The following is a 22,789-nucleotide window of genomic DNA, read 5'->3' as shown; positions in this document are numbered from 1 at the left end:
GCCCACTGGCGTGGCATATTGTCATACATAAACATTCCATTGTTGTTTGGTAATATGAAGCCCATGAATGGCTGCAAATGGTTTACAAGTAGCCAAACATGACCATTTCCAGTCAATGATCATCTCATTTTAACCAGAGGACTCAATCCACTCAGTGCAAACACAGCCGACACCATTATGGAGCCAACACCGGCTTGCACAGTGCCTTGTTGACAACTTGGGCCCTTGGCTTCGTGGAGTCTGCGCCACACTCGAGTCCTATAATCAAATCTCACAAACCGCCGTGTATGTACAGGGCTATTACAAATGATTGAAGCGATTTCATAAATTCCCTGTAGCTCCATTCATTGACATATGGTCACGACACACTACAGATACGTAGAAAAACTCATAAAGTTTTGTTCGGCTGAAGCCACACTTCAGGTATCTGCCGCCAGAGCGCTCGAGAGCGCAGTGAGACAAAATGGCGACAGGAGGCGAAAAAGTGTATGTCATGCTTGAAACGCACTCACATCAGTCAGTCATAACAGTGCAACGACACTTCAGGACGAAGTTCAACAAAGATCCACCAACTGCTAACTCCATTCGGCGATGGTATGCGCAGTTTAAAGCTTCTGGATGCCTCTGTAAGGGGAAATCAACGGGTCGGCCTGCAGTGAGCGAAGAAACGGTTGAACGCGTGCGGGCAAGTTCCACGCGTAGCCCGCGGAAGTCGACGAATAAAGCAAGCAGGGAGCTAAACGTACCACAGCCGACGGTTTGGAAAATCTTACGGAAAAGGCTAAAGCAGAAGCCTTACCGTTTACAATTGCTACAAGCCCTGACACCCGATGACAAAGTCAAACGCTTTGAATTTTCGGCGCGGTTGCAACAGCTCATGGAAGAGGATGCGTTCAGTGCGAAACTTGTTACAGTGATGAAGCAACATTTTTTCTTAATGGTGAAGTGAACAGACACAATGTGCGAATCTGGGCGGTAGAGAATCCTCACGCATTCGTGCAGCAAATTCGCAATTCACCAAAAGTTAACATGTTTTGTGCAATCTCACGGTCTAGAGTTTACGGCCCCTTTTTCTTCTGTGAAAAAAACGTTACAGGACACGTGTATCTGGACATGCTAGAAAACTGGCTCATGCCACAACTGGAGACCGACGGCGCCGACTTCATCTTTCAACAGGATGGTGCTCCACCGCACTTCCATCAGGATGTTCAGCATTTCTTAAACAGGAGATTGGAAAACCAATGGATCGGTCGTGGTGGAGATCATAATCAGCAATTCCTGCCATGGCCTCCACGCTCTCCCGACTTAACCCCATGCGATTTCTTTCTGTGGGGTTATGTGAAAGATTCAGTGTTTAAACCTCCTCTACCAAGAAACGTGCCAGAACTGCGAGCTCGCATCAACGATGCTTTCGAACTCATTGGTGGGGACATGCTGCGCCGATTGTGGGAGGAACTTGATTATCGGCTTGATGTCTGCCGATTCACTAAAGGGGCACATATCGAACATTTGTGAATGCCTAAAAAAACTTTTTGAGTTTTTGTATGTGTGTGCAAAGCATTGTGAAAATATCTCAAATAATAAAGTTATTGTAGAGCTGTGAAATCGCTTCAATCATTTGTAATAACCCTGTATTATAAGTTTATCATGTGATCATGACATTTCATCCAGTGATGACCCCAAAAACAAAAAAAAAAAAAAAATACAGAACGTATTGACACTACAGATATAAAAATCTTGTGATGTGGTTGGTTGATTTGTGACGTTTTCGATTTGTGTGCGTGTTAGGTCTTTTATAACGCTTACACAACCTCGTGCTAATATCAATATTCTCTCATAAAATACCCATGACCATCCATTATAATCAATATAACTTTTGATTATTCAGACATATGTACCGCGTATGGGGAAATGATTCGATGCTTTTTCGATGTGTGTTACATATAAGAAAGTCATGTTATTTGATTTTCTTGTCAGCCTGAGATCCATTTCGGGTTACATTACCCAATATAGTGTATAAACATATGAGGATTATGGAAATTTTCGAAACAAATTGTCGCATTTATTACCTTACAAGAGAACGAGATGAAAGAATTTAGTAATATCCATTCTGCAGACTTCTCCTTTCGGCAGTATCAGGCACTGAACGTGACTACGGTATCAGACGAGTTGTGCTTCATCTTGAATGACAGTGTCGTAGATGGGACGTTGTCGGAGATCTAACGATATATGAGAACCAGGAGGGAGGAGGATTCGTGGTAAAATATTAGCGTCCAACGCTTTACACCTGCTGGATTTAGTTTATCGAGTACATTAATGAATGTGTAGGATGTCCATAATTAAAATTCAAGTTTCAAAATGCTGTATAAAGAGAACCACTGTTCAGAATGACGTCAGGTTTCAATAGCATACTATTAACGCAGAGGGAAACGTCACCGAAAAAAAGGAACTTAAACGAAGTTTGACCAATAGATGGCTTTGTAGGTGTGCGATACATTTCTGTTCCTCAGTTTGCGTCCGAGATGTCCAACATGACTGTGGTTAAGAGCTTTTTCTAAGAACGGAAACCGCGCGGGATTAGCCGAGCGGTCTGAGGCGCTGCAGTCATGGACTGTGTGGCTGGTCCTGGCGGAGGTTCGAGTCCTCCCGCGGGCATGGGTGTGTGTGTTTGTCCTTAGGATAGTTTAGGCTTAGTAGTGTGTAAGCTTAGGGACTGATGACCTTAGCTGTTAAGTCCCATACGATTTCACACACATTTTTTTTTAAGAACGGAAACGATGCGCCAGTAGCCCTGCAGAAGTTCCGGACACTCAAGGGTACGGAATAATGCGTTTGTCCGATGTCTGGTAAGGGCACGGAGAAAAGACAGATGCTTTTAAAGTGCAATGTGGCAGAGGGAGAAAAGCGATTGATTCGACGTCTGTCGAAGATGTGGTCACCGCACTGCAAGAGGGGTCGAGTGATGGTGTGCAAACAGGCAGTGCAAGGAGAATTGCTCGAACGTTGGACATGTCGGCGAGCACGGTGTATAAAATCCTACGAAACATTCTGCATTGCTATCCATTCAAAACTATCCATGTTCAGGAGTTGCTTCCTGCTAACCTACCAGCAAGACAAACGTTCGCTCTGGAATTTCTTGTTTGTATGGAGGTGGACAATGAATGACCATGGAACATTCTGTGGACAGACATAGCTCATTTCCATCTCCAAGGACATGTGACATGGCAGAATTTCAGAATATTGCCAACGGGAGATCCTCATGCACATCAACCGGTACTGCTTCATTCTGCAAAGGTGACTGTGTGGTGCAGGTTGACGGCATGGTTCATCGTAGGGCCGTATTTTCTCGAGGAGACCAGTCCTGCGGGTCCTGTACCTGTACAGTTAAAGGTAAACGTTATGAGAGTCTTTTGCCCACCGTCACTTCAGCCCTTCAACAGCGTGGGTGTGTGGTTAGGGCCGGCCGAAGTGGCCGTGCGGTTAAAGACGCTGCAGTCTGGAACCGCAAGACCGCTACGGTCGCAGGTTCGAATCCTGCCTCGGGCATGGATGTTTGTGATGTCCTTAGGTTCGTTAGGTTTAACTAGTTCTAAGTTCTAGGGGACTAATGACCTCAGCAGTTGAGTCCCATAGTGCTCAGAGCCATTTGAACCATTTGTGTGGTTAGGATCATTTCAATACAAGATGGCCCTCCTCCGCACATTACACTGTCAGTGACGCGGTTACTTATCAGCCGCCATTTGCCTACAGCCTGGCCGTCCAGATCACCTGATCTTAACCTGTGTGACTTCTGGCTGTGAGTTTATCTGAATAATGTTGCCTGCAATGCTACAGCTACGAACGTAGCTGAATTGAAAGCACACATTGCGCAACGTGTTGTGAACGTGACACCCGAAACACTCCCATCTGTTGTGAAACATACTGTTTCTCGACTTCAACTTGTGGCAGAAAACGGTGGACAGCGTATTGAACATGTCTTGCGCCAGTCGCACACCACTTAGAAACCGTTGTCATTTGGCTTTTTATGCGGTTTTTGGCCCCAAGACATTTAAAAACTGATGTAATTTTGGATTTTATGCGATTTTTTCCCCCGGGGAATTAAAAACCGATGTCATTTTGCTTTTTGTGCAGTTTTTGGCCTAGGTACAATTAAAAACCGATTTTTCCCATCCCATGTGGAACGACTTTGCCGTGATGGATGACGGGCTTACCTAACTAAAAGTGCCACAGTTGTTGACTGTCGAATTTGTGTAGTCATGCACATTAAACAGAGCGGGTGGCATAATGTGCAACTCAAACCATAACCGTCGTATTGCGATTCGCCGGCTGTGGTGGCCGTGCGGTTCTAGGCGCTGCAGTCCGGAACCACGGGACTGCTACGGTCGCAGGTTCGAATCCTGCCTCGGGCATGGATATGTGTGATGTCCTTAGGTTAGTTAGGTTTAATTAGTTCTAAGTTCTAGGGGACTGATTACCTAAGATGTTAAGTCCCATAGTGCTCAGAGCCATTTGAACCATTTGTATTGCGATTCAGCTGTCTTTTGTGGCCCAACACATCTACATTATGACGCTTACAGCACCACCTTTTGGTTAAATTTTCGCTAATTTCTATCTTTTTTTTTTGTTCCAAAACGTTTCCCCTGTGTCAAAAAATGCTGTCCAAATTTGATCTCTTCTACAGCATTTAAAAACTGGAACTTCTATTATGGGCATCCCGTATATGTTACTAAATAATGCAGTTTCTTAATAAAACTTCGTGAGCAAATCCACCAGCTCACAGACGTGTTGAACGACATACATCAACCATGTAATAAAAATAATTTTAAAACGTTTTTGAGGTCGTCTTCATACAGCATTCGGTGACTGATACGGAGAACACGCAAGAGGGCATGGCCGTGGGCCTCTCTCCATTAGGCGATCATCTTACGAGGCGGTGTGAGTTATCTGGAGATGGCCGGTTCGTGATTCTCGTCGGCGAAAGGAATTCTAGACCGTCAGCTAGAAGGACACACAGATCGGTGATTCCCCATTTATCAGTTTGGTGTAGGACTTTTTCCCGGATGTGACAGCCAGTGCATATTTGCTTGAGGCCATGTTGTATCTTCTCACCCAGCTAGACGATTGACATATACGCAGTATAGAGAGAGACGCCTGACTTCTCAGACAGTTGCAGCTGTGACAGGGAGCATGATACTGCGGCTGCTGAGGCCAGCAACACCGGTCGGTAAGTTGCAGTTTTATTTTTATTTTTGACGTGTGTGCTATTTCTTACACCTGTACTTATGTGCATCTTCTTGTGAAAGTGGAAGATGGTCAGTCAAAATAATGTAAACAGCGAAAGGTATTTGTACACTGAATTCTTTTTAACGCTATGACATCACATATTAATAATGCAGTGATACTGTAGACTAGGTACTTAGCAGGTGGGTACTTGTTGTTAGATAATGAATTATGTAATTTATTAAGCATTCAAATGTCTCTAATGTGGTTGAGGTCATGCTTTATAGTTAACACAGAAAACCTCTAGGTATCCCATCCTTAAACTCTAGTAATTCCTCTTTATTTTTTAACTCACGTTAAGACGTCACACGTTACTAACGAAATAGGATTGAGGTAGTAAGAATTTATTTGTTTAAATATAGTGTTGTCACACTTTATTAAATGGAGAATGGTCAGCGAGAACTTGTTTCGTATTAGTGCAACGTGAAAAAGGGGAGAGGGGAAGGGCATACTTGGTTTTTAAACTGTTAGCAACGCTTATCTGCTGGCGGCCGTGTAGGCTCTGCAGTTACAAATAGTTTGTTGTGGCAGCTTACCTCCACCCAAATGCTTGGTTTCGTAGCCGTATCTTTTGTGGCAACCACCAGGTCGACTGCGTTGGAGACGATTACACATACGTACTGTTTAAATACTGCAAATTTTTCCACCATTCATGGGAAATTGGTAGATTGCTGAGTTGGAAATCTCTCGGTCGTGGGCAGGGATTCGGTGGCAGGCACTGTCGCTGGAGGAGTTGCAGTCCCTGAAGACATCTCACCTGTTGCGTTCGATCTGTATTATGTGGTGAATGCAGGGGCGAGTTCGTCGTAATCTCGGCGTGTATTTGTAGCAGTGTGTTAATTACACTACTGGCCATTAAAATTGCTACACCACGAAGATGACGTGCTACAGACGCGATAATTAACCGACAGGAAGAACATGCTGTGATATGCAAATGATTAGCTTTTCAGAGCATTCACACAAGGTTGGCGCCGGTGGCGACACCTACAACGTGCTGACATGACGAAAGTTTCCAACCGATTTCTCATACTTAAACAGCAGTTGATCGGCGTTGCCTGGTGAAACATTGTTGTGATGCCTCGTGTAAGGAGGAGAAACGCGTACCATCACGTTTCCGACTTTGATAAAGGTCGGATTGTAGCTTATCGCGATTGCGGTTCATTGTATCGCGACAATGCAGCTCGCGTTGGTCGAGATCCAATGAGTGTTAACAGAATATGGAATCGGTGGGTTCAGGAGGGTAATACGGAAGGCCGTGCTGGATCCCAATGGCCTCGTATCACTAGCAGTCGAGATGACAGTCGTCTTATCCGCATGGCTGTAACGGATCGTGCAGCCACGTCTCGATCCATGAGTCAAAAGATGGGGACGTTTTCAAGACAAAAACCATCTGCACTAACAGTTAGACGACGTTTGCAGCAGCATGGACTATCAGCTCTGAGACCATGGTTGCGGTTACCCTTGACGCTGTATCACAGACAAGAGCGCCTGCGATGGTGTACTCTACGACGAACCTGGGTGCACGGCCGGCCAAGGTGGCTGAGCGGTTCTAGGCGCTACAGTCTGGAACCGCGCGACCGCTACGGTCGCAGGTTCGAATCCTGCCTCGGGCATGGATGTGTGTGATGTCCTTAGGTTAGTTAGGTTTAAATAGTTCCATGTTATAGGGGAATGATGACCTCAGAAGTTAAGTCCCATACTGCTCAGAGCCATTTGAACCATTTGAACCTAGGTGCACGAATGGCAAAACGTAATTTTTTCGGATGAATCCAGGTTATGTTTACAGCATCACGATTGTCGCATCCGTGTTTGGCGACATCACGGTGAACGCACATTGGGAGCGTGTCTTCGTCATCGCCATAATGGCGTATCACCCGGCGTGATGGTATGGGGTGCCATTGGTTACACGTCTCGGTCACCTCTTGTTCGTATTGACGGCACTTTGAACAGTGGACGTTACATTTCAGATGTGTTACGAACCGTGGCTCTACCCTTCATTCGATCCCTGCGAAACCCTACATTTCAGCAGTATAATGCACGATCGCATATTGCAGGTCCCGTACGGGCCTTTCTGGATACAGAAAATGTTCAACTGCTGCCCTGACCAGCACATTCTCCAGACCTCTCACCAACTGAAAACGTCTGGTCAATGGTGGCCGAGCAACTGGCTCATCACAATAAGCCAGTCACTACTCTTGATGAACTGTGGTATCGTGTTGAAGCTGCATGGGCAGCTGTACCTGTTCACACCATCCAAGCTCTGTTTGACTAAATTCCCAGGCGTATCAAGGCCGTTATAACGGCCAGAGATGGTTGTTCTGGGTACTGATTTCTCAGGATCTATGCACCCAAATTGCGTGAAAATGTAATCACATGTCAGTTCTAGTATAATATATTTGTCCAATGAATACCCGTTTATCATCTGCATTTCTTCTTGGTGTAGCAATTTTAATGGCCAGTAGTGTATTATATATACCGTATTTACTCATATTTAAGGTTCACGGTTTTGGAAATCGGTAAACCACATAATTTTGCTATGACGTCATCCCCTAGAGTTATTGGGTTGGGTTGTTTAGGGGGAAGGAGACCAGACAGCGAGGTCATCGGTCTCATCGGATTAGGGAAGGATGGGGAAGGAAGTCGGCCGTGCCTTTCGAAAGGAACCAACCCGGCCCCTAGAGTTATTCATTTTGTTAATATTTACCTGAATATCTCGTGCCGTAACTCGTTTTATTGGATTTTAGTATTATAGGGATGACTTAGCAGGAGTTTATACTTTGAATTGTGGTATTTCTGCTATTGTTCCTGTGGTGTCACCGCCAGACACCACACTTGCTAGGTGGTAGCCTTTAAATCGGCCGCGGTCCGTTAGTATACGTCGGACCCGCGTGTCGCCACTGTCAGTGATTGCCGACCGAGCGCCACCACACGGCAGGTCTAGAGAGACTTCCTAGCACTCGCCCCAGTTGTACAGCCGACTTTGCTAGCGATGCTACACTGACAAATACGCTCTCATTTGCCGAGACAATAGTTAGCATAGCCTTCAGCTACGTCATTTGCTACGACCTAGCAAGGCGCCATTACCAGTTTATATTGAGCTTCTTATTAATGTACCGTCAAGAGCGATGTACACCAATTATGGATTAAAGTTAAGTATTCTACCAGTTACCTCCTGTTTTGCTAGTCTTATTTCTCTGACCTGTTCCAGACCTCACGCCAGTCTGCGTGTAATTAAACGCGTGCATTTCGGCCTCCTCTAGCAACACGGTGTTGGCTCTTCTGCCAACACTTCAGTTACCACCAGGCTAACATCACTAAAGTGACAGACATACAATTAACTTAGATGAGCGAACAGACTAACATTTGCAAAACATCTAATAATTCGCCAGAATAAAATTTCGAAAAAAATGCCACCCTTTCTCGATGTGTATTTTGTAGTGCTGTCGTAATTATTATACGCGTATAACGTACCTTGGGTTGGAAACCGGTAAAACCTCAGAATTTTTACGACGCCATAAATTAACGGCCACGTGATTTTATCTACCAATAGTGGTACGCGTTCGTTTCTAACACAAACCCTATGGTGGCACGTACACACTATTTATGTATTGGTGACTTAGCAATCATGAATAATTGAGATACTCTTGGACTCATGCTGATGCACTGGGATTGGCCAAGAGCATCATGATGTCGACACGACATTGACGTGACGTGATGTGATCTGTCGTTTCCGCGATGCGATGTTGATGTGATGGCAAGAGCAGTTGGGTCGGTAAACACATAACTGGATACAAGTGTGGAAAAATATGGAATACGGTGCAAAAATACGTAAAGTCGTGGAAAATGTGAAAAAGTACAAAAAATATGGAAAATACGTAAAATTGTAGAAAATACGGAAAATACGATACATTTTGAGAAATATGTAAAACTGTGGAAAATCTGGCAGAATGAGTGTACTTACATATCTAGCTGGGTGCGTTCTCTGCTAGTGCCTCAAATGACTATAATCACGTAATATTCAGTTTAATTTGTTATTAACAAGTAGACTTGGAGTGACATGATTTAACGTAATTCAATAACATTAATTTATTATTAACATACAGACAAACTCTGATCCTCTCTCACCCTGTACAGCTCCAGGCTGAAGCCACTTAACCAAGTGCCGTACTTACAAAAGACGAAGCTGGGGAATGGGTGCTTGAATCTCACAAGTCTATAGAGGAGAGAGGGGAGAGGGCTCGAGATCCCCTCGGTGACCTCTTTCGATTGCTGGTGTTTAACTGGGAAGAGGGATGTGGAGCGTGACGTTGCCTAGTTGCCTCAGTATGTAAACTGATGCCCTGGTTCTTAGCTTATCTACAGATAAGCTTATCTACAGATAAGCTCCCTTAAATCCAGTTATCTGTCCCTTTAAGCTTACAATACCGTTGGTTGTCGATTCGACGAACACATTCTCCTTCAACAGCCCCCTCTATCGTTGTGAATGTGAGGGGCGCCCTGTCCTCACAGCAGTGCGAGGATTTATGATTCTACCGTTGCGTCGCTTTTAGTCTTTTCCTGCCGAAACCTAGGTTAGGTTGGGTTGTTTGGGGGAAGAGACCAAACTGCGAGGTTATCGGTCTCATCGGATTAGGGAAGGACGGGGAAGAAAGCAGGCCGTGCCCTTTCAAAGGAACCATCCCGGCATTTGCCTGGAGCGATTTAGGGAACCTAAATCAGGATGGACGGACGCGGGATTGAACCGTCGTCCTCCCGAATGCGAGTCCAATGTCCTAACCGCTGCGACACCTCGCTCGGTGAAACCTAGGTGTGGTAGTCGAATCGACGAAAGTGTAGGTATGGAAGGGTTTGAAATTGGTATAGATTTGTAGGGCTAAATCTCATTACCTTCCCATAAGCGTTATCCTATCAGTGGACGTCGTTATCGTACCAGTGTAACCTGATATCTTCTTATCTTATCAGCTACAGACTTACCCCCTTATCGTATTAGTTCCTGAAATTTAGATCGTTATCTGTGCTCGTTCTCTCCTTGCTATCCTTCTTATACTCCATTAACCAAAGACATTGACGAGGTGCGACGGCTTGCGTGTCTCGATAATACAGATTGCCAACCCTAGGTGCAGCCACGATGGTGGGGTACCAGTGAGGCGGCCATATAAACATGTGGTTCCTGAAGTGGGGTATCAGCTTTTTCAGTGGCTGCAGGAGCAACAGCCTGGATGACTGACTGATATAGCCTCGAATCATCAGCCACAATGGCCTTATTGTACTGGTACAGAAAACGGCTGAAAGCAAGGGGAAACTACAGTTTTACTTTCCCTGAGGACGCGAATCTCTGCTATATCTTTTAATGATGACGGAATTCTCTTGGGCAAAATATTCTGCCGGCAAAATATCCCTTATTCGCGTCCCCAGGCGAGGACTACTCCGGAGGATGTCGTCATTAGTAAAAATAAAACTGGCATTCTACAGATCAGGGAGTGGAACGTTAGATTTCTTAATCGGGTAGGAAGGTTATAAAATTCGAAAAAGCAAGTAGATAATGTTAAGTTAAATATAGTGGGGATTAGTGAAGTTGGGTGCCAGAATGAACAGGACGTCTGGTCAGGTGAGTACAGGGTTGCAAACAAGAAACCAAATAGAGGTAATGTAGGGGAAGGTCTAATAATGAATAAGAAAATAGGAATATGGCTACGCTGCTACGAGCAGTATAGTGAATGCATTATGGTAGCCAAGATAGATATCAAGCCAACGCCCACCACAGCAGTACAAGCTTAGATGCCAACTAACTCTGCAGATGATGCAGAGACTGAAAGAATATGTGATGAGAGAAAGAAAATTTTAAAACAGTTGAGGGGGAGGAAAACTGAGTTATGATGAGCGAATGGAATTTGCTAGTAGGAAGATAACGAAATATAGTAGGAGAGTACTGACTTGGGGAAAAGACTGAAAGAGGAAGCCACCTGGTAGAATTTTGCACATGGCATAATTGAGTCATTGCTAACACTTGATTTAAGAATTCTGAAAGAAGGTTGTATTTGTAGAAGGAAGCTGGAGACACTCGATGGTTTCAGATTGGTTACGTAACGGTAAGACACAGATTTCGGTACCATATTTTAAACTGAAAGATTTCATCAGGGGTAGATGTAGACTTTGAGAATTATGTATTGGTTATGAGCTGTAGATCAAAACAGCAGAATTTTCAAAAAGGTAGGAAATTTGGGAGTTGGGACCTGAATTGAAAGAACCAGAGGTTGCTGAGAGTTTCAAAAGCAGCATTAGGTAACGATTGACTGAAACACGGGAATGGAATACAGACGAATGGGTAGCTTTGAGAGATGAGATAGTGAAGGCAGCAGAAGAGCAAATAGGTAAATAGACAAGACCTAGTAGAAGTCCTCGGATATCAAGGGGATATTGAATTCAACTGAGGAAACGAAAACATATAAAAACGCAGCAAATGAACTAGGAGAAAGGCAATAAAAACGTGTAAAAATGAAACTGACATGAAGTGCAAAGTGGCTGAATCGGAGTGGCTAGAGGACACCTGAAAGTCTATAGAAGGATGTTCAAATGTTCAAATGTGTGAATTCCTCAGGGACCAAACCGCTGAGGTCATCAGTCCCTACGCTTATACACTACTTGAACTAACTTAGGCGAAGAACAACACACACACCCCTGCCCGAGGGAGGACTCCAACCTCCGGCGGGATGGGCCAGCAATCCGTGACATGGCGCCGCAAACAGCGCCGTCACTCCGCGTGGCATAGAAGGATGTGAAATTAGGGAAGAGATAGATACCAGTAACAGGAAAATTATAGAGGCCTTTGTAGAAATGAGAAGTACCTTGAGCTGTTAAACAGGGAACCGACTCGTGGCGATAACATATTAGACCTTCTGGTGACAAGCAGACCCAAACTATTTGAAACAGTTAACGCAGAACAGGGAATCAGCGATCATAAAGCGGTTACAGTATCGGTGATTTCTGCGTAAATAGAAATGTTAAAAAGGTAGGAAGATTTTTCTGTTTAGCAAAAGTGACAAAAAGCAGATTTCAGAGTACTTGACGGCTCAACACAAAAGTTTTATATCAAGTACAGATAGTGTTGAGGATCAGTGGACAAAGTTCAAAACCATCGGACAATATGCATGAGATGAGTATGTGCCAAGCAAGATCGTAAGAGATGGAAAAGAGCCACCTTGGTACAACAACCGAGTCAGAAAACTGCTACGGAAGCAAAGGGAACTTCACATCAATCATAAACATAGCTGAAGTTTTGCAGACAAACAAAAATTACACGAAGCGAAATGTAATGTGAGGAGGTCTGTGCGAGAGGCGTTGAACGAATTCGAAAGTAAAGTTCTATGTACTAACTTGGCAGAAAATCCTAAGAAATTTTGGTCTTATGTCAAAGAAGTAGGTGGATCAAAACAAAATGTTCAGACACTGTGTGACCAAAATGGTACTGAAACAGAGGATGACAGACTAAAGGCCGAAATACTAAATGTCTTTTTCCAAAGCTGTTCCACAGAGGAAGACTGCAATGTAGTTCCTTCTCTAGATTGTCGCACAGACGACAAAATGGTAGATATCGAAATAGATGACAGAGGGATATAAAAACAATTAAAATCGGCCAAAAGAGGAAAGGCCGCTGGACCTGATGGGATACCAGTTCGATTTAACACAGAGTACGCGAAGGAACATGCCCCCCTTCTTGCAGCGGTGTACCGTAGGTCTCTAGAAGAGCGTAGCGTTCCAAAAGACTGGAAAAGGGCACAGGTCACCCCCGTTTTCAAGAAGGGACGTCGAACAGATGTGCAGAACTATAGACCTATATCTCTAACGTCGATCAGTTGAAGAATTTTGGAACACGTATTACGTTCGAGTATAATGACTTTTCTGGAGAATAGAAATCTACTCTGTAGGAATCAGCATGGGTTTCGAAAAAGACGATCGTGTGAAACCCAGCTGGCGCAATTCGTTCACGAGACTCAGAGGGCCATAGACACGGGTTCCCAGGTAGAAGCCGTGCTTTTTGACTTCCGCAAGACGTTTGATACAGTTCCCCACAGTCGTTTAATGAACAGAGTAAGAGCATATGGACTGTCAGACCAATTTTGTAATTGGATTGAAGAGTTCCTAGATAACAGAACACAGCATGTCATTCACAATGGAGAGAAGTCTTCCGAAGTAAGAGAGATTTCAGGAGTGCCGCAGGGGAGTGTCATAGGTCCGTTGCTATTCACAGTATATATAAATGACCTTGTGCATAACATCGGAAGTTCACTGAGGCTTTTTGCGGATGATGCTGTGGTATATCGAGAGGTTGTAACAATGGAAAATTGTACTGAAATGCAGAAGAATCTGCAACGAATTGACGCATGGTGCAGGGAATGACAATTGAATCTCAATGTCGACAAGTGTAATGTGCTGCGAATACAAAGAAAGAAAGATCGTTTATCATTTAGCTACAATATAGCAGGTCAGCAACTGGAAGCAGTTAATTCCATAAATTATCTGGGAATAGGCATTAGGGGTTATTTAAAATGGAATGACCATATAAAATTAATCGTCGGTAAAGCAGATGCCAGACTGAGATTCATTGGAAGCATCTTAAGGAAATGCAGTCCGAAAACAAAGGAAGTAGGTTGCAGTACACTCGTTCGCCCACTGATTGAATACTGATCACCAGTGTGGGATCCGTACCAGATAGGGTTGATAGAAGAGATAGAGAAGATCCAACGAAGAGCAGCGCGCTTCGTTACAGGATCATTTAGTAATCGCGAAAGCGTTACGGAGATGATAGATAAACTCCAATGGAAGACTCTGCAAGAGAGACGCTGAGTAGCTCGGTACGGGCTTTTGTTGAAGTTTCGAGAACATACCTTCACCGAGGAGTCAAGCAGTATATTACTCCCTCCTACGAATATCTCGCGAAGAGACCATGAGGATAAAATCAGAAAGATTAGAGCCCACACAGAGGCATACCGACAATCTTTCTTTCCACGAACAATACGAGACTGGAATAGAAGGGAGAATCGATAGAGGTACTCAAGGTACCCTCCGCGACACACCGTCAGGTGGCTTGCGGAATATGGATGTAGATGTAATGTACCTGTATGAATATCAAGAACTGAGATGGAAAACCAATACGAAGAAAGAAGGGAAGGAATATATGAGTACAGAGGGGCTATACAAGGGAAATGACCTTAAAGGCAGTATTGTAGAAAATGAAGAGGCAGTAGATGAAGATGATATGGTAGATATGATACTGTGAGAAGAATTTGACAGAGCACTGAAAGACCTATGCCGAAACAAGGCTCTGGAGTTGACATTCCATGCCGCGCGGGATTAGCCGAGGTTAAGTAGTGTGTAAGCTTAGGGACTGATGACCTTAGCAGCTAAGTCCCATAAGATTTCACACACATCTGAACATTTTTTTTTTTTTTACATTCCATTAGAGGGAGACCAAGAGCCGATTACGGTAAGCAGTTCAAATAGATGTGATTGCAGCAGTTATTCGGAGATGAAGAGGCTTGCACAGAATAGAGTGGCATGGAGAGCTGCATCAAACCAGTCGTCGGACTGAAGACCACTACAGGATGGAGAAAAATTGTGTCACAAAATTTTAACCCTGGATAGCTGATGCCAGTAGGAACCAAAATTACTAATGTTGTGTAGGTCGACAACGCACCATTTTTAAAGTAGGGAAACTTGGCGCCACGCGCTCCTATTGGCCGTGGGATTTCTCTGTTGCTGTTTGTTGGTTGATGGGCAGAGCTATGGTTGTCAGTTCACGCGAACTAACAGCTGTTGATGGGTTTGTTTTCGGTACGTCTTATCATGAATCTACAATGGATGTGTCGGGACCCTGGCGGATTCGACCGCAGGACGTAGGCTGGTGCGCTACTACCGAGCCTTTGATACATCGCGATCTCCGGCAGGCAAAGCATTCGCTGTCATGCGTTGTCCAGAGCATCTGGCAACAGAGCAATCCCGCGGCCAATCGGAGCGCGTGGCGCCAAGTTTCCGTAGTTCAAAAATTGTGCGTTTGCGACCGACGCAACGTTAGTAATTTTGGTTCCTAATGGCATCAGCTATCCAGGGTTAAAATTTCGTGACACAGTTTTTCTCCACTCTGTATACAGGGTGTCCAGGAGGAATGGTCAATATTTAGGGATGTGGCAGGAATATTTGAAGCAAAAATCTCCATATGGACGTAAGCCCTATTCCGAATTGTTTCCGAGATAGAACACATTTCATATACATTTCTTTTTGAACAACTGGCGCGTACGTATGTGTCTTACCCAACTAATCTCTTTGACGTTCCATTCTAACCCAGCATATCTCGTTGCTTTCCGCCTATTTGCTCGGGATTTCTTTCTGCCATTAAAGTAGCCCATAGAACGCGAAGTTGTCCACAACGTGTTGTGACTGAAGCAGTCCGAGGGACTGAGATCGTATCAGAGAGAAGCATCGGTTAACTGTGTTTGTGCCGGCCAAGGTGGCCGAGCGGTTCTAGGTGCTTCAGTCCGGAACCGCGCGACTGCTACGGTCGCAGGTTCGAATCCTGCCTCGGTCATGGATGTGTGTGATGTCAGGTTAGTTAGGTTTAAGTAGTTCTAAGTTCTATGGGACTGATGACCTCAGATGTTAAGTCCCATAGTACTCAGAGCCATTTGAATCATTTGTACCAACTGTGTTTGTACACCAGCTGGCTAAAATGCCAAACATCTACACTTATGAAAAATATGAAGATGTGGAGTATATTTACTGCTTCTGCGATGATGGTGCTCCTACTGCTATCGAAGAATACCATCGGCGCTTCCCGACACGTCGAATCCTTAATCGTAGAGGGTTTACCAGAGTTTTCAGCACCTTGTACGAAAGCGGTATTCATCCAAGTTCCAATTTTTCTTCTGAACGTGTAGTGTAGTAACTTGTGCAGGAAGAGGAACACATTGTTGCAATGGTGCGGCATAGTCCTACTACCAGCACAGGGCGACTTTCTGCACGTATTCATGTTTCAAGGATACGTGTATGGCGAACACCACACACGGAAAACTTGCGTCCATTTCACATACAGCGTGTTCGCAATCTTCACACTGGCGACCATGGCACGCGACTTGGATCTTGTTGCTGGTTAAATTGCAGTCGTCATTGGCTTCCATTAATACTATTCACTGACGGAGCCACGGTAATACGGAATGTAACCAACGTCACATGTAATGATCATCGATAACCGCAGGAAAATCCACACTTTACGATAGAAACGTACTTACAAGTTCATTTTTCGTAAGTGGTTGGTGCCACTTGATTGGCAACATGTCGACAGGTCTAGTCATTTCAGAAGAGTTAATGACGGTGCAGAACTACTTGCATTTTTTGGGAAATTCGTTTCTTGAACACCTTGAGAACTTTCCTGTAGCCACGCGAACTACAATGTACTTGTAGCTTGAAGGTGACCCTCCGCAGTTTACCATACGTGTGAGGGAACATCTCAACCACACTTACCTTAACGCTGAATTGGTCGTGGTAGTACAGGTAACTGGCCAACAACATCGCCAGACCTTACACCATTAGATTTTTGTTTATGGGGTTGGCATATAAACGAAAGGTAAATACGTGAAATGAAATGCTTTTTCGCATCACTGACGCTGCTGCCCTCGCTTTGGAACCTGGAGACGCACTCAGACAAGCAACACATGTTCTCGCAAAAGTGTAGAAATGCACTAACTTTGACGGTTGGATATTCGAACATTTATTGAGAGCTGTATAGGAGCTGCAATGCGACGTGTACAGTAATGCTTAGAGGTAAATGTGTTAAAAACGCGTGTTGCCAATTGATACTTGTAAAACGCATGAAGAAATGTTGTCTAACTGTTGTACATGTGCAAACCTGATAATGTATTGAATAGTACAGAAAATTAATAAAATATACGCTAAATATTTTGCATCTAGCAAACCATTCGGAGTAGGGAATACATCCACATGAAGTTTTCTGCTTCAAATGATCGTTTCTGTCGTATCCCTGAGTATTGACCATACTTCTTGAGATATGCTGTATACACAGTGAATTGAAACTCCACTGAAATAACCTCTGAGGTTATTCAGCGACATTTGCTGAGCATTTTCGTACAAAGGACGCATGGTGTCCGATCGCTCTTTACAGAGTAATGGTGTAATTATGATTTATTCAGTTTGTCACCCCAGTTACCTTTATTCACTGAAAAATACCTTCAAAATAGTAAAAGTCTGTAATATGACAATGTAAAACACCGAGTGATGCATCAACCCTCAAACAGATGCAAAAGTAGTGTAATTGGTCTGCCGTCGAAGAGACATCATAGCATACCGTCGCAGTGCCACTGTTCCACTACATTAAGTGAATTCATACACGAGGTGCTGCGTATCACTGTTAAGGAACAGCTAACTCAGCCAGAGAAAAACTCGACAGAACCGAGCAGTGCTGAGTACAATCTTGAGGTCGAAAAGTGAAGTGGGCCTTACTGTTGTCAGCAACAAGTACCACGAGTGGGTGGAACCAGTATTTCCTAACGAGACATACAGTTCATACCGTCGACATTTGCAATGTTATGCAGATATTTTCAGCTCAATGCACATACACAGATGAACGAGGACAAAAATTAAGCCAAATGCAATTACTCTGTAACAAGCCACTAGAGACCACGGGTCCCTTGTACCAAAATACTCAGAAAATAGCCCTGAACAATCTCCGAAATTTTGTTGGTGGAGCTGTGGTTCACCTGCGTGACAAACACGTGAAGAGACCAGAATGGGAGGCAGAAAGTAAATGAAACTTCACATGCTAAGAGGGTATGTCATGTTATTTCGGTGATTAAAAAATCAAGTCCAAGTTACTAAAAACTTGGCAGTATGAACCCACTTATCAGTATAAAATTGTACCCCTGTGGCCCGAACGCATGCACTGATTCTGTTGGGAACGGCGTCATTAAGCCGTTGAATCCTCTCCTGAGGCAAGGTGGCTCAAAACTGTTGCACATGATACTTGATATCTTGGATACTAGCAATGGACTGGAGTAGCCATCCAACCTGGTCTCATACGTGTTCTTTCACAGGCAGATCTGTGGCTCTTGCTGGCCACAGTTGTACCTTAACATCACGCAGGCAGTTTATAGAGACACGTGTCATGTGTGGATGAACACTGTCCTGTTGAAAAATCCACCACAAAACTGTCACATGAAAGGTAACATATGGGGATGCAGTATTTCTGTAACATACTGCTGTGACGTCAGACTTCCTTTAATGGCCACTGGCCATGACCCGAAGTCATATCTGATGGCTCTCCAGACTATTATGTCAAAAGTAACACTGTTATGCCTCTCAACAGTGGAAGTATCCGGATTGGCGGAGAACTGTGATTCGACAGTGAATACATTGCGACGTCATTCACGAGCAGTCCATGCTTTCTGGTCACGTCACCAAATCAAACGCAGCCGTTAGTGTTGTTGTGTTAACAGGAGCCTATGCATGAAATGTTTATTGAATGTTCAGTTCCGGCCAGTCTCTGACAAATGGTGCTGGATGACAAAATATTTCACAGAGTCCACTGCTTGTGCTCAGATGGCAGGCACAAATGAGAAGTGCCTATGATGTGCTTGGTGCAGAATACACTGATCCTTCATTGTGGTAGTCAAACGTGAACCGGAACCTTGACAGTGAGTATTCCTGTCCTCATGGTCTCATGCAGTCCAACTCTCACATCCAGACGCCCCACAAATCTGGATACTGTTCCATTTGACCAACTGGCTCTGAGTGAGATGGCCCAATGTCCAGCACACTGGGCTCACATTCTGGAAGACGACGGTTCAAACCCGTGTCTGACCATCCAGATTTAGCTTTTCCGTGATTTTCCTAAATCGCACTAGGCAAATGCAGGGACGGTTCCTTTGAAAGGGTATGACTGATTTCCTTCCACATCCTTCAAACAGTCCGAGCTTTTACTCTGACTCTAATGGCTTTGATGTCGACAGGACGTTAAACCAAATCTTCCTTCCTCCTTCGAGCAACTGGCCAAACGGAGAGGACCCCTCAAAAGTCTTTCAGGTGCTGATAACGCTGCCCCACATGAGTGTGTGGCATCTTCGTATCCTTCACAGTGATAAATCGACAAACAATGCTGATCACATCCCTTTTATGTCCCAACAATGGATAAAACTCAATTTCCCACCAAATTTTGAATTTCCCACGTTTTTTTGGAATTTGTCACCATTGTTTTGAATTTCCCGCCATTTTATGCATTGAGCAATTGGCCTATGTCAGATGGGTGGGCAGTGGGGAGGGGGAAATGTGGCAACAGCATGTGATGTCACAGAGGGAGGGGGAAATCTAGCAACAGCGCACTCTGTGATTGAACTCTCTTTGCCTACCTACTTATGGGTATTGAATATTTGTGATAAGAGAATTTTGATATTTAAATTTATAGGCCTCCTTTTATTGTTTTTATTTTTCTATTATGTTATTCTTTTAATCTGCACAAGAGTTTACTAGTCTTGAAATTTTTTAGCTTTCCTTTTAGATTTCTGAATTTACTTGTCACCTTTCTCTGAATAATGCAATGACTCTTTCAATATACGAAAGATCACATCAGTTAATTAAAATCAGATGAATAGTCAACTACACTTATTCATCATTATTCAGAGACACGAAACACTTCAGGGTCACGTAGTCACATGATTCTATTGATGGAGATTTCTGAAGTACCCATAAGACACCAATTGGCACTTTAAAATATCTGAAAAACGCACTGCTGTTCACAGAGTTCAGCCTATGTACCTGCCTCCTAGGACGTGCCATACGATCATTTTTGCGCCTGGGATAGCCAAGTACAAAAACATTCGTCATCCTACTGCTTTCACAGTTACTACGTCGAGTAGTAGCAGTTATCTCTTATTATCCTTTAAAGAAATGTGCTAGTAATAAAGATCTTTGTACATTTCCATTTCGGATAGATCGAGCAAGAAGGATCATGCATAAATTAGGAACAGAATACTTGAGAAACGTATATTTCAGCTAGACGTCACTTAAACCACATAATTTTTCATAGTTCAACACACTGCTACTACTGTTAACTCTGGAAAGAACAAGTACTCGTAATCTTCCGTGAGTAATCTCTGCAACATTCACCTGTTTGACGACATCAGCAGTTGATTCGTTTCTTAAACAATTATCACCTGATCATAACTGTAACCAAAAGGCTGATCTTCAGAGTACCCTGATCGAGCATATAAATAAACCAAACACTTTGTCACATTCTTCTATTATTGCTATCCATGTCAGCTGATGAGAATTAAGTCAGGGAGATTAAGTTACTTGAAAAAATACAGCTACTAGTCTCTTTTTTATAACTGTATTAATGCAAAGACGCAGATCTGATTTTTATCATCCTTACATTATTATAAAAAATTGTATAATGTTGCAGCGCCGCATCATGTTAAAATTGTGTATGAAAATTCGTGTGATATGTACAAAAACCTGAAATAATGCTTAGAAAATATAGACTCAAACACAACTGCAGCATGAAAATTACAGCCAAAATGCATTTAATGGTGATGAATATATAAGTATATAACGTCAAATAAATTAAAAAATAAATAAAGTGAACAAAGTTGTTGATGCTATATTTCTTCAATTAGTCTGATAAACAGCCACGGAGCTAAACCATCAGCAGCACGGATAAATTAACGGAAATTATATGAAGCATCATTTTGGAATGAGCAAGGAGAGGACGGGAAGCTGTCCATTTTCTTTTCGAAAGGGTCACATTTGCATTCAACTGAAGCGATTTAGGAATACCACGGAGAACATAAACTTGGATGGTCAGTCGGGTTCTCGTCTGAAGGAGCATTTTAATATAACATTTATAGCTATCGCAACATTCGGCGTCAATCTTTGTATCTATTTTTATTCATTTGACACATTTCTGTATAATAAATGAAATATTTGCTATCTGAGAGTGTAAAGAAAAGCACACGTAGTGTAAGTAGGGTGTTTATGTTTTCTTATTGGCAACGTTACGTAGCGCTCTGTGTAGGCTGTTTATGTTTGAAAGTCAGATTGCGTTGCGCTAAAAAATATTGTGTGTCAGTTTAAGCACAGTCATGTATAATTTTTCTAAGGGGACGTTTCAGTAGAAAAGGCACAGTGTGCCAGACCTACATGAGTTTGCCACATTATTCAGTAACCTATTAGCCATATTTTCAATCAAACTGTGATTATGTTTAATTTCTAAATAAATTATTGAAATATGAGGGCAGTTGAAAAAATAAGTATACTTGTAAAGAGATCATATTAGTGGGGAAAATGAAAATTGTCATGTTTGTATTAATTAAACACCATTTATTAAACAATATAGCACAGCGTCCAGATGAGCAATGTACAGAAGTGACGGTACGAAGGCAAGTTTAGTGTCTTGGAACCTTTCATGGATTCCCCAGGCGGAGGGATACAATGTGGAGAGACAGACACTGCATAGTCTCTCTGCCAGGACACCTGCTGGAGAGGACAATGCCATCCCATGTACAGAACTGGTTCTACCTGTGTCTTTTCACAGGCGCATAATCGTTTCGGAAAACAAAGTACTGCTTGCTCCTCGACTAGGAGCAGATTTCTGAAGCTGTGTTGAAAATAGGAAAATATGATTTGGAAAGATATTTAAACGTAACAGAGGCCCAAGGAGAATATATAAGATACCACCCACGCATTGGAGAAGAATTAACCTGATCTTCGACGAATCCGTGAGCCAGTTCTTTTTTTCGTGGCAGTTTGGCACTCCTCGCAGGTAACGACATCTGCCGAGTGTCAGCTTTGAACGTAAACAGGTGGCGGTAACTGCGAGCCACTAATATTGGCCTCTCGTATCTAAGCTAATGCATGTCCAAAGGGTGCTGCCTGTCGTGAAATTCTACTAGCGTGTAGGTAACGTCCTAGCTTTCAACCCACATTTCGCCGGACTGGAGTCTTTTGATCCATTGCTGTTCGTTTAGCTGATTTATTATGACACCTCCACATTATAAGACAATGTTCCTACCTGTTTTACATCTTAACCCAGATTAAAATAGCAGAAAAGCCTGGCTAATTGCATTTTCTCCCTTTTGGGACTAAGATCAAAAGGAATGTGAGTTACTAACCTACTGCTTGTTGTCGTATAGGAATATCCCGCTATAATGAAATTTTTTAACTGAGAAAGCTTTTGACTGGAAAACTCTCTTAGAAATTCTTGTACAGACACCAGAACGGCAGTTATAAAGTGTCGAGCGGCATGAAAGGGAAGCAGTGGTTGTGAAGGGAGTGAGGCAGAGTTGCAGCCTGTCCCCGAAGTTATTCAGTCTGTACACTGAGCAAGCTGTAAAGGTAACTAAAGAAAAATCTCGAGTATGAATTAAAGTTCAGGAAGAAGAAACAAAAACTTACAGGTTTGCCGATGACATTGTGTTCTGTCAGACAGCAAAGGGCTTGGAAGAGAAGT

General features: G+C 43.3%; 1 protein-coding gene across 1 annotated transcript in view; it reads right to left on the bottom strand.

Moving 5' to 3' along the window:
* Window positions 1-22,789, bottom strand: part of LOC126469995 (uncharacterized) — a 501,305-nt gene that overhangs the window by 417,239 nt on the left and 61,277 nt on the right. The gene's annotated exons all lie outside the window — the stretch shown is intronic.

This window comes from Schistocerca serialis, chromosome 3, assembly GCF_023864345.2.
Source record: "Schistocerca serialis cubense isolate TAMUIC-IGC-003099 chromosome 3, iqSchSeri2.2, whole genome shotgun sequence".
Taxonomy (NCBI): Eukaryota; Metazoa; Arthropoda; class Insecta; order Orthoptera; family Acrididae; genus Schistocerca; species Schistocerca serialis.
The sequence above is the reverse complement of the archived record's forward strand: the minus strand, read 5'-3'. Positions and strand labels throughout refer to the sequence as shown.